The sequence below is a fragment of the Panthera pardus genome, unplaced genomic scaffold, assembly GCF_024362965.1.
Source record: "Panthera pardus isolate Hobbes unplaced genomic scaffold, ASM2436296v1 HiC_scaffold_22, whole genome shotgun sequence".
Taxonomy (NCBI): domain Eukaryota; kingdom Metazoa; phylum Chordata; class Mammalia; order Carnivora; family Felidae; genus Panthera; species Panthera pardus.
This window is the reverse complement of record NW_026526788.1, coordinates 59,955,087-59,967,534: the sequence shown is the minus strand read 5'-3', so window position 1 is coordinate 59,967,534 and position 12,448 is coordinate 59,955,087. Positions and strand designations below refer to the sequence as shown.

The window sequence follows — 12,448 nt, the reverse complement described above, 5'->3', positions numbered from 1 at the left end:
GAGGCATTTAGTGAGTTTAGTGGGATCTAAAAGAAAATGAGCCAAAGATATACAGAAAAGAATGCAACCTTCAAGTAGTTCCATTTGCATATTGTGCAGAAGACAGGGTCCCCAGAAAGCAAGAAGTATGAAAAACATTACAATAAAAAAATTTTTTTAACGTTTATTTATTTTTGAGACAGAAACAGAGCATGAATGGAGGAGGGTCAGAGAGAGAGGAAGACACAGAATCTGAAACAGGCTCCAGGCTCTGAGCTGTCAGCACAAGAGTCTGACGCAGGGCCTGAACTCACAGACCGCAAGATCATGACCTGAGCCGAAGTCGGACGCTAACCAACTGAGCCACCCAGGTGCCCCATTATAATAAAAATTTTTTTAATGTTAATTATCTATTTTTGAGAGAGAGAGAAAGAGAGACAGAAAGTGAGTGGGGGAGAGGCAGAGAGAGACAGAGACACAGAATCCAAAGCAGGCTCCAAGCTCTGAACTGTCAGCACAGAGCCCAATGCGGGGCTCGAACCCACAGACCATGAGATCATGACCTGAGCCGAAGTCAGACGCTTAACCTACTGAGCCACCCAGGCGCCCCACAACACATTTGTTTTAATGACAATTTAAAGAAACAACTAGATTAGTCCCAGAAGACTATCTACTTTCTAAATGTCCTAGGCACACAATGTTCTCTCCTGAGAAGATCCAACAATGAGAACATACACAACAATAAGGAGGAGAACCAAGAAACTAAAGATAAACAAATTAAAAAGTAATTCAAAGTATCAGAAGAGAAAAGATAGAATCTCTAGTATCTCTCCTTCCTTAAATTATTTAGGCAAGATGAGTATGTTCTAGATCTCTAGAAGGATTTTGAAGAAATTGCTAACAGAGGCTGCCCCCAGAGAAGGGAAGAGAGGAACAGGGATAAGAGGAAGACTTACTTTTCTCTGTATATTCTTTTTTACCTTTTGAATTTTGTGTCACACATATATATTACTTATTACCTATTTTTAAATTAGAATAGTGAAGAATAGTTGTATTATTCCATATATAAGTGATTAAGATCAGCAATCAATGTTAATTAGCTAACATTTACTTTAGTCAATAAGACATTACCTAACACATGCTAAGCAAAATACTAGGCACAGCATACAGAATGTCACTACCCACGCACAAGGAATTTATAATCTAGTAGTTTAGATAAAACACATATATACACACACAAGCCCATATAGATCTTCAATACACGAGTAATACACAGTGTCATAGTAGTGGAAAAAAGAAAATTATTTCTGGCAAAAGGCTCTAGAAAGGCAACTAAACGACAGACAGGATTCAAACAATAAAAAATATAAGGGAAGAATGGCAAGGGTAAAGGTTCATAGGTAGGAAATTCAGTAGGTATTTAAGGAATCATGATTATTCCAGATTGGCTAGAACATTATTCCTAGAGTAATAATAGGAGGTGTGGGGCATATCATGGAAGGCCTTCAATATATAATTATTATTCAGGGCACCTGGGTGGCTCAGTCAGTTAAGCGTCCAACTTCAGCTCAGGTTATAATCTCACCACTCGTGAGTTCGAGCCCCACGTCAGGCTCTGTGCTGAGAGATCAGAGCCCAGAGCCTGCTTCAGATTCTGTGTCTCCCTCTCTCTTTGTCCCTCTCCCGTTCGCCCTGTCTCTCTCTCTCTCTCAAATATAAATAAACATTTAAAAAAATACAGTTATTATTCAGTATGTATACTGAATACCTATCATTATAAAAAAATATTTTGGAAGGCCTGTAAAGGAACACTATAAAATAAGAATAATTTCTCTTTCAAAGAACAAAGAGAGGGGCTCCTGAGTGGCTCAATTGGTTGAGTGTCCAACTTTGGCTCAGGTCATGATCTCACAGTTCGTGAGTTCGAGTCCTGGGTCAGGCTCTGTGGAGTCCCACATCAGACTCTGTGCTGACAGCTTGGTGCTTGGAGCCTGCTTTGGATTCTGTGTTTCCCTCTCTCTCTGCCCCTACCCAGCTCATGCTCTTCCTCTCTCTCAAGGATAAATAAACATTTAAAAAAAAAAAAAAAAAAAGAACTAAGAGAATGAGAGAAAACACTCATACTGAAAATAACAGCAATATAGGTAAACAACAACACTATACTACAAATTGCAAAAAAAAAAAAAAAAAAAAAGTGTCAATGGGATTAACTGAGATCTAATAGGATCTAGTGGTTATTTGGAAGGCTTCCTGGAAGAAATAAATTTTGAACTGGGACTCCAAACTGAAGTAACCAACCTAACACTTGATCAAAATTTATTAGGCATCAAAAGCTAACAACTTTCTTTCTTTCTTACTTTTTTTTGAGAGAGAAAGAGAGGGGGCTCAAGTGAGCAAGGGGCAGAGAGAGAGACAGAGAGAGAGAGAGAAGTGGGGTTCACCCAAAGCAGGGCTCGTGCTCATCCAATGTGGGACTGGATCTCACAAACAGTAAGATCATGACCTGAGCCAAAGTCAGATGCTTAACAACTGAGTCACCCAGACTCCCCAAAGCTAACAACTTTCCAAGATAGTGAGGACCTAAGCAAGAAAAAATCATTGTCTTAAGCTTCTTTTCTTAGTTTAAAAAAAAAAGAAAAAAAGAAACTAGAAAATGAAGAGGAATTATTTTCAAGGTCTATGGGGAGTTGCTTTATCTCCTGCCCGGCCCCTGAGCATTTGTTTCCTCACAAAGTGATTGTCCCAAGGGAATCTGCCCTTCAGCTTCAAATGGGAAGCTTGGATGAACCACTTGCTGCCTGGTAGGCGACAGCCTAGAACCCCTGGTCACAAGGTCACAAAGGCCTGCAGAGGACCTCATAAATTTAAGGTGTATCTTCTATCAGAAATAACGTGAGAAGGAACAAGTAAATACACAGCAACTAACATCCCCAGCCAATAGGCCACTGGCCCAGAGACTGTGAGCCACATATACCCTTTGAAAACACTGTGTATAGCATTCCCCTCGTGCTTTGTGGCATCCCAGTTACTCACCCCAAGAGGATTCAAAGAGGAGTCACTCTATCAACTGGCAACTCCCTCTAGATCTAAACAAAAGCAGGAGAAACAGAAACCACAAATTGGATCCTTACTTCATGGAATACAAAAAAAAAAAAAAAAAAAATCAACTTCAAATGAATTCAAGACTTAAATGTGAAAAAGGAAACTTGAAAATTTTTAGAAGATAATATATGAGAATACTTTTATAACCTGAGCATAAGAGAGAACCACCTAAACAGAAAATAAAAAGCACAACCCATTTTAAAAACTGGTAAATAGGGGCACCTGGGTGATGCAGTTAAGCGTCTGACTTCGGCTCAGGTCATGATCTCATGGTTCATAGAGTTTAAGCCCCATGTCAGGCTCTGTGCTGACAGCTCAGAGCCTGGAGCCTGCTTTGGATTCTGTATCTCCCTCTCTCTCTCTGCCCCTCTCCTGTTCATGCTCTGTCTCTCTCTCTCTCTCTCAAAAATAAATAAATATTAAAAAAAAATTTTTTTTAACTGGTAAATTAAACCATGTTAAATTACAGACATTTGTTCTAAAGATACCATAAAAAAAGAGGGGAAAAATAAATCACAAGCTGGGAGAGAAAATATTTGTATATTTTACACATATAACTAATAAAGAAGCAATGTCCATAATATGTTACAAAACTCTAAGAATAGGCATATAAACCTTCCCCCAAACTGGCAAGAGACATGAATAATTATTTCACAGAAAAAGAAAATACAAACAGCAAATATAAAAAAAAAACATTATTAGCACCATTAATAATCAAGAAAATTATAAAAGAAGTTTATGAGATACCATTTTACAGCACAAAAATAGCACAAAACATTTTTTTTTAAGTTTATTTGTGTGTGTGTGTGTGGGGGGGTGGTTTGCAGAGAGAGAGAGGGAGAGAGAGAGAACTCCAAGCAGGCTCCATGCCATCAGCACAGAGTCCCTATGCAGGGGTTAAATCCCATGAACCCTGAGACCACGACCTGAGCTGAAACCAAGAGTAGGTCGCTCAACCAACTGAGCCACCCAGGGACCCCCACAAAAAATTTTTAATCTGACAATACTAGGAGTTGGTAAAAATGCAGAGGAAGTGGCTAATATGTAAACTGATTCAATTCATCTGAATTTCAATTTGGCATTATCTTGCAAAACTGAAGAACTTCATATCCTGTATCTCAGCAATTCTACTGCTAAGACCATATCCCAGAGAAACTTACAAAAAATTTAGAATACTGGCTGTGGGGAAGAGGAATGTGACTAATAGGGAAAGGTATACAAGTGGCCTCAGTTTTGGTGATATTCTGCTTTTAGGGGACACTGATGCCCCATATAAGCTATACATATTCTGTCTGTATGTATGAAATAGACCATCGAAAGTTCCTTTATTTTTTTAATGTTTATTTATTTTTGAGAGAGAGGGGGAGAGACAGAGAGAGACAGAAAGACAACTTGTATGCACGCGCACAAGCGGGGAAGGGGTAGAGAGGGAGAGGGGAAGAGACAATCCGAAGCAGTTCATGCCAACAGCAGAGAGCCCGATGTGGGGCTTGAACTCGCAAACTTTAAGATCACAACCTGAGCCGAAGCCAGACTCTTAACCAACTAAGCCATGCAGGCGCCCCAAAAGTTCCTTCTTTTTAAAGTCATGGTCTTTGTTGTCTGCCTTTGCACATACTGTTCCTTTTTCTGTTTTGAGTATTCTTCTCATTCTTATCCATCTGGTAAATAAACCCTTATTTCATCCAAGAGTCAATGAGTCAGAATGTACCACAGTGGTTACAAGAACAAGCTTCAGAAGCAAAACTGTCTTGACCATCACCACCTCTATAATCTTAGCCAAGTTTCTTAGCCTTTCTGAGCCCCAGTTTACAATTCTCCATTGCAAAATGAAGAGAGTACCTCCTCATCCATTTATTATGAGGCCTACACAAGAAGGCTGTAAAGCACCTAGCATGGAACCAAAGCTATTAAAACTCCCCCAAATTAGCTGTTATTATAATGCCTGCTCTATGAGACCTTTCCACTCTCTCAGAGAGTATTAGTACTCCTTTTCTGTCATCCCATTACACTGTACATAGCTCTATTTAAATAACTTATACTGATTTATAATTATTCATTTAGTGTGTCTCTCCCATGAGTCTATAAGCATCTCAGGAAGACACCATGATTTATTCACCTTTTTATCCCCAATGCCTATAACAAAAATGATAAATACTGAAGGACCAAATGAACAAATGGGTGGACTAACATAAGACTGACTATTCAATATAGTGCAGCTAACATCCACCTCTTGTAAGAACAATGACTTCATAGAAGACAAGGACTCTAAGCCTATGCAGGCAAACCTTTCTGCATCCCATATTTGTTTCTCTACCAAAAGTTACAAACCTTCCATACAGGCTACTCTACAGACAAAAATAACCTACATCTGCCCACCAGTCTATTCTGTTTTCGCATCTATCTTCCTGAAGTCTCCTCATGTGCTATTTGCAAGTTCATCTTTCTTCTCTGAAATACATAATTCTTTACTGTCACTTCTTTTTTTCAAGTTTATTTATCTTGAGAGAGAAAGAGAGCACACGTGAGCACAAACTGGGGGGGGCGAGAGAGATAGACAATCTGAAGCAGGCTCCATGCTGTCAGTGCAGAGCCCAACCTGGGGTTCAACCCCACAAACTGTGAGATCATGACCTGAGTTGAAATCAAGAATTGAATGTTTAACCACTTAACCTACTGAGCCACCCAGGTGCCCATGCCAACTCTTCATACATGTATATATGGGTCTTATTTTCTTTGGTTGTAAATAGGTGTTACTAGTACACCATTGTTTACGGGGTTTTTTCTTTAATATTTACTTAAGTAATCTCTATATCCAATATGGGGCTCAAACTCACAACAACATGCTCTTCCAACTGAGCCAGCTAGGCACCCCGAAGTTTTTTTCTTAATTGCTTTTAAAAGTTGTCTTTATCCAATAAGAAATTAAATTTCCAGGGTACCTGGGTGGCTCAGTTGGTGGAGCATCTGACTCTTGATTTTGGCTTAGGTCATGATCCCAGGGTCATGGGATTGAGCCCCGCACTGGGCTCAACACTGAGTGTGGAACCTGGTTGAGATTCTCTCCCTCCCTCTCCCTCTCCCTCTGTCCCTCTACCCCTCTCCCCACCCCCCATCCATTCTCTCTAAAGGAAAAAAAAAAATTACATTCTCAAAAAACAAAGACTGTTTCATGGTGCTTTGATGTCTAATACAGAGCTGTGCAAACCAAGAAAACTGATGGACTTTCTGAGAGGGTAAAAGCTAAATGACCCTCAACTGGCCCTTCCAAGGTTTATTTTTACTTAGTCTCTCAAACATTCCAGAAAAGCACTAAAGATACAGCTTGTAAGATTCCCAGAGCTGGCCAAGGACCATATATATCATAGTTCTGTGTTAATAAAGCACAGAGAGTGTCCAAGAATTACTGAATTAGTAAACAACTTACTAGGCTCAAGAAATTTATCCCAAGGGTGGAGAGGTAAGTGTAAGTCAAACTAGGAAGAGTTGGTGCCCTGACAGGCCACAACTGGAAAATCCTCCCAAACCCAATAATCAGGTGTCCAGTGTACTTCAGCTCTGCCACGACACCTCCCTCTACGGAGATCCTGAGTCTATCCCAAGAACTATATGCAAGGTGAACCACTAAGATATGTCCAAAGATGTCCCTTCTATCAGCCTAGAGATAAAAAATGAAACAATGCTCCTCTCTTTCACTCATCTGTTAACCATGCAGAGCACCCAAGGTGAAAATTAAGGGTAACAGTTTGCAGAGTAGGACAAAGATAAAAAGTTAGTCTGTGTGATTATACATAGAGAACTGCAGTGATTAAGTCTCATAAGGCATGTCTATCTTGTGTATCAGGGGTCATCATCCACTGATGATGGATAAAATCCAGACCACAGACATACTTTGTTCTGCCTGCAAAAAAGGTTTTTAAACACTTTATAACTAGTTGCCAAGAGTTTAAAACACAATGATCTGAATTTCAAGTTTCTCCTGAAAAGCACCAAGACTGGTCACATTGTGCCCACATGCCAGTACACTACAGTCCCCACTACACCCTTATATATTCGTATGTGGCTTACTTTACTCATTTACATTACCTGCCTGAAACTCAGGCATTTAAGCTTGTAATCCTTGCTTTATGTGATGGCAACCAATCACTACTTCCATGATTACTTCCACTCTGACTGGGGCTCCAAATCACCATACTGCTTTATTGTATTTTCATTTAATTAAACAATTGCTGTTGAACATACTGAAATATAGAAAAAGAACAATAAAAGCTAAACAGCTGCCAATTACATTTACACAATCCCTTCTAGCCTGACGGTAAAACCTCCCCTTCTCCCTTCAACTCGACTCCACCATTATCCCAACAGCAGAATTATTCTAATTAGTCACACTGAACCACAGGAGCAGACTGTGATCAATCAATAGAAATGGCAAACAAAGACTAGGATGATCCTTCCAGTGAATGCTGTATAAATACAGTGAGTCTTCTCAAAAGCAGGAGCTGTGTCTTTTTCCTCTCTAGCTGCTCATACTAGCCAGTCTAAGTACCCTATCAATGAAGTTAGTATCTAAAAGTGGCAATCATCCTTCATTCTGGAACACTGGGGAAGTGCAATAGTGGTGGAACACTGAGAACTTCAAGTTCAACTGGGATTGGTACCCGGCTACTCATGATATGTGCCTACAACCTGAGCTCTTACTGAGTCAATGAGCATCAATCGCAAGATTAGACATCACTGGGGGCGGGTGGCTCAGTCGGTTGAGCGTCCGACTTCGGCTCAGGTCATGATCTCGTCGTCTGTGTGTTCGAGCCCCACGTCGGGCTCTGTGCTGACAGCTCGGAGCCTGGAGCTTGCTTCTGATTCTGTGTCTCCCTCTCTCTCTGCCCCTCCCTGACTCATGCTCTCTGTCTCAGAAATAAATAAACATTAAAAAAAAAAAGAGTAGACATCACTGTCTACAGCCACTTTTGAAATGAAGCTCAAGTACAAGTCTTGAAGGAAGAACAAATTTTCTTTTCTTTCTTTTTTTTAAATGTTTTTTAATGTTTATTTATTACTGAGAGAGGAGAGAGAGAGAGAGAGAGAGAGAGAGGTGGGGAGGGACAGAGAGACAGGGAGACACAGAATCCGAAGCAGGCTCCAGGCTCCGAGCTGTCAGCACAGAGCCTGACGCAGGGCTCGAACTCATGAACGGTGAGATCATGACCTGAGCTGAAGTCAGATGCCAACCGACTGAGCCACCCAGGCGCCCCCTTTTTTTTTTTTAATTGAAGTATGGCTGACATACAAAAGAAGAACAAAGTTTTTGATTTGAGATGAGGGTTGGAAGCAAAAACTATTACTATCTGGAAAATGACATTTTGGTAAAGAAAGGGAAAATCTTTGAAGCCTGAGATACTTCCAAGCCCAAGTGAAAAGATGCTGGATTGGTCACACTATCTAATCAAAGACTGGATTGCTTATTATGCAAAGCATATCAACTCAACAGGGCTCACCAGGGCCTATCAACCCAGGTGAGCAAGGCAGGCTCATCAAACCGGGTACTTCCTAGGCTATGTCATTTCATAAAGCCACTTTTTTTTTTTTTTTTTTTTTTAATTCTGCAACTTAGATCAGCAAGTTAAAACACAAACTATTTCCTGGACCATTTCCATCCCACTTATTTTAAATTGATAAATACAAACAATAAATACTGTCCCACACCAACACACACACACACACACACACACACACACGCGCGCGCGCTTCAGGAGGGCAGAGGGTATTAGGTAGGAAGAAACTGAGTTTAGTCACTATAGATCCTACATAGTTTTTCCTTCTAACACAAGGAGGTTTTGATCCTCCTTGTCACTACTTCACCATGCAAAGTCCTGACTGCCAGAGCCAGAACCAGGCCACAAGTCAGGATCACATACTAAAACTAATCCTAGGCAAAGATAACATTTATTAAGTGTCCATTACTTTCTGAAAGGCATTAGGTTGATACTGCTCATTCCCACCTCATGCTCTACCTAGGCCATTGCACATATATGCTACTGCTTTTAAGAAGTATGTAAATTAAACAGAACAATCCCAAAACAGACCTTTCTATTTGTATCCCCCACAGGGCCCAGAGAACTGCCTTGTGTACCTGAATTAAAGGCATAAAATTTTCTATGTTATGCATTAAAAAACACTACTTACACTATTCCTCATTTCTGAAGACACTCTTTACCTCTGGGGACTTTTACAGTTTTACAATACAGAAGTTTATTGAAAGTTACCACAGCGCCATAAACTACTCCTTGGAGTTAGGCTCCATCGTTCACTCTGCTGAACTTTTAAATTAGCTGAACATCTTTCATGACTCTTTTACCCACTAAAAATAATAGGCCAACAGTACCAAACCACCAATATTCAAATCCTTCTCTGTTCTCAGCCAAATATGCCACAATAGAGTGGCTTCCTTGTGAATGAACATCTCTTTAGGCCAAATGAATTGAAGACCCTGGGGTAAATGCCAACTGAAAACATACACCAGAAGAGAATATCTGTAAACAATCATGTAAAGGAAGAACAGGCTCAGAAGGTAAGTCCAGGGTTTACATATAGACGCAGACTGGCAGCTGAGCTGCCCTAGAAGAGCAGTCTTCTCTTAGTCCCAGTCTCCTAAGACTGACCTCAATCCTTCCACACTTCTTCTCACTACCTGAGTCTAGGTTGCACCAGTTCATCATCCAGGATTTAAAAAGCAGTCAGCTGTATTAATGAGGCAGTCAAACAGAAGTGGACGCTGTACAGGATCTGCAGAGACTCTCATACCTAAGGTCTAAAAATCAATCTTAAAAAGTACATACAATGTTCTTTAGGTTTGCTTTCAGGTTTTGAGGACTGGGCTCTTTGGGATGCAGAAAGCTCGAGAAGAGGGAAGCTGAAGGCTAGATTAAGCCTGAGAACACAAGAAGAAAGATTCGGACACCCGAAAGGGATCAGAAGTCAGAGCCGAAGTCGCCCCTCCAGCCGCGGGGGCCTGACCTTTGCCCCCTGCATGCCTTCCAGTTCCCTCCCACAACAATCTCTCCCCGACTTATTGCGTCTGCGTCCTTAACCCACCCGGCTCGTCCAATTTAAGGGCCCTCCTCCCCTCATTCCCTGTGGCGATGTCAAGGTGGCCTTTACGACACTGAAACTCTAAGAGACTTCGCTGACCTGTCAGCGGATCCAAAATGGCGGGGCCTAGTCCCAGGACCCGCAGCCGCTGCTCATGTCCAGCCCGGGCCCCGAAGGCGTCTTTAAGCGGCTCTCCCGGCTCTGGTGGCAGATGGGAGAAGGGAAGGAGCCTGTTTCCTGGAAGTTGAGGCCGAAGTCAGGGAGCGCACAGACGGCCAGAAAGAGTCGGCCGGAACGGGCGGTGGAGCCGGCTACCTTCCCTGTCAGCTCTCTGACGTGGTAACTAGCCTCAGTCTAGCCCGCTGCCTGGTAACTGCGCGAGCCCTGCTGCTTACAGCCAATCATAGCATTGTATCGTGAGAAGTGGCATTCCAGCTACCCAATAGAAAGAGAAAATTAGCTTAGGGAGGCGGGTACTACCTAAGGAGGCGAGATTACAAGGGAAAGAAAAGGGTAGGTAGGGGACAACCAACGGATACGAGGACTCTCTGAGTGACAGTTAAAAGAGCCAATAAAAATTAAAAATCGTGCTGGGCGGGTGGAGAGGTGGAGCTTGGTAGGTTTGGTTGCAGTGTGCCGTTTAGCAGTGGCTGCTGGGCATTATGGGGAGGAAAGTTACGATTTGCTGGAAAGTGGGCGGGGTCCGTTTTGAGAGCCTGAGCGGGCGACCTTACTGCCCTCCACTTCCCTCCCCTGCCCACCCCGGCCACCCCCTAACAAAAGTTATCTAGGCCAATATCTTGCCCTTTGAGGGATCACTCACTTCCTTTCGAGGCAGCTCTGGGTTCTTTCCATCCTAAAACCAGTCCCATAATCCATTGGAACCTCCCCACCCTCCCGGCCGCCTGCCCTGTTTGGCTTCTCATACGGGTGTCTGTCCCTTTACAACTGTTTCTGCATCTTGTGCCGCATTCCTATCATTCAGAAAGAGAGAAAATGAGAGGGAGCAGGAATCTTGGATATCTAATTCAGGTCTCTGTAAACCGCGTCCCAGGGTGGAAAGATGGCCCCCACGTTCATATACCTAATTAATGCAGAGCAGAGAGACAAACCCAGGTGTCCCCACCTTCAGTCCAGCTTTCCTTTTCACTGCCTCTCACTACTTCTTATGCCTTAGACTATCGGGTTGTACTTCCAACTCTCCTCTTCATACTAAGCACTGGACACTACTTACCTACCTGAAAAAAATCTGATCATGAGGGTTAGTCAACATCACCCGGGGCCGAGAAACTAAAGCCTTTCCTGTTTGCCTTGGAAATGCTAAGAGGCCCAAGGACTAGATGTCCACCCCAATCTTCACTCTTCTACCTCCAGCTGCCTCTCCCCTTGCAAGAGATGATGATAGAGGTTGCCGGGATATTTAGAATTACCCAGAAGTGAGAGTGTGTAGGAAGAAGACAAGAGGATGAGTTTTCTCCTTGCTGATTGAAAGGTGTAATTCTCAGACTGTCTGCTGGAACAGAGCCCAGGTGTCCCAGCAGACTTGAAGAGACTACCGAGGCAGGGGGAAAAGATACCAACTTTCTCCCCATTTATGGATGACCCGAATCCAGAGAAACTCCATACCTAACCCCATAGGAATGTGGGAATGCTCTAGATTCCTCTAATTTGAAGACACCACAAGATTGAACATCAGACCTGAGAACTCCTCAACAGCTTCCTGCACCTGCAGACCAGGCTTCTGAACTCTGGGTCCAGCTTGAGGATCTTGCCTCTTTCACCCAAAGAGAGTTAGAGGAAGAAGACAGAACCAACATATCACCTCTTTCCACAGTACCTGAGCCATTTCCACTTTCATTTGAAACCTGGGATTCGGTCTTCTGGGCCTGTCTCAGGTTGAGAGGTCCTGGAGAGCCAACCGGAAAATCCTAAGTACACCAAAACTCCCTACTCTCCTCATCTCTGCTCCCATATACTTCCAACAATTAATCAACCTAAATGCATGAATGGGAGTGTGTTAGAAATGAGGGGGGGAAAGATGACAATATCCATCATCTTACCAGGCAGAATATCTCCCTCTTAGATTTCAGTATTGAGTTCTACATAATGCCTAGGAATAGAAATATGAGGAAGACATGGTACTTGACCTCCTAAAGCTTAGCATCATAGAGGACTTCACATAAGCTGATCTCTTCAGTATGGTGGGTGGAGTAATAGAGAGTGTGTGTAACAGGGTTGTGGGAGCATGAAGCTAGACATCTAGCTATACCCTGGGTAT

General features: G+C 42.4%; 1 protein-coding gene across 12 annotated transcripts in view; it reads right to left on the bottom strand.

The window, feature by feature from the left end:
- GBF1 (golgi brefeldin A resistant guanine nucleotide exchange factor 1) overlaps nucleotides 1–10,525 on the bottom strand; it is a 119,666-nt gene extending 109,141 nt beyond the window's left edge. For 11 of the 12 annotated variants that reach the window (XM_053909866.1, XM_053909869.1, XM_053909870.1 and 8 more), the window contains exon 1: nucleotides 10,270–10,525. The gene's annotated coding sequence lies outside the window, so the exon portion shown is untranslated. Of the gene's footprint in view, nucleotides 1–3,012; nucleotides 3,066–10,269 lie in introns of all 12 variants that reach the window. The other variant, XM_053909867.1, reaches the window with a different exon arrangement.
- Nucleotides 10,526–12,448: the final 1,923 nt, after the last annotated feature.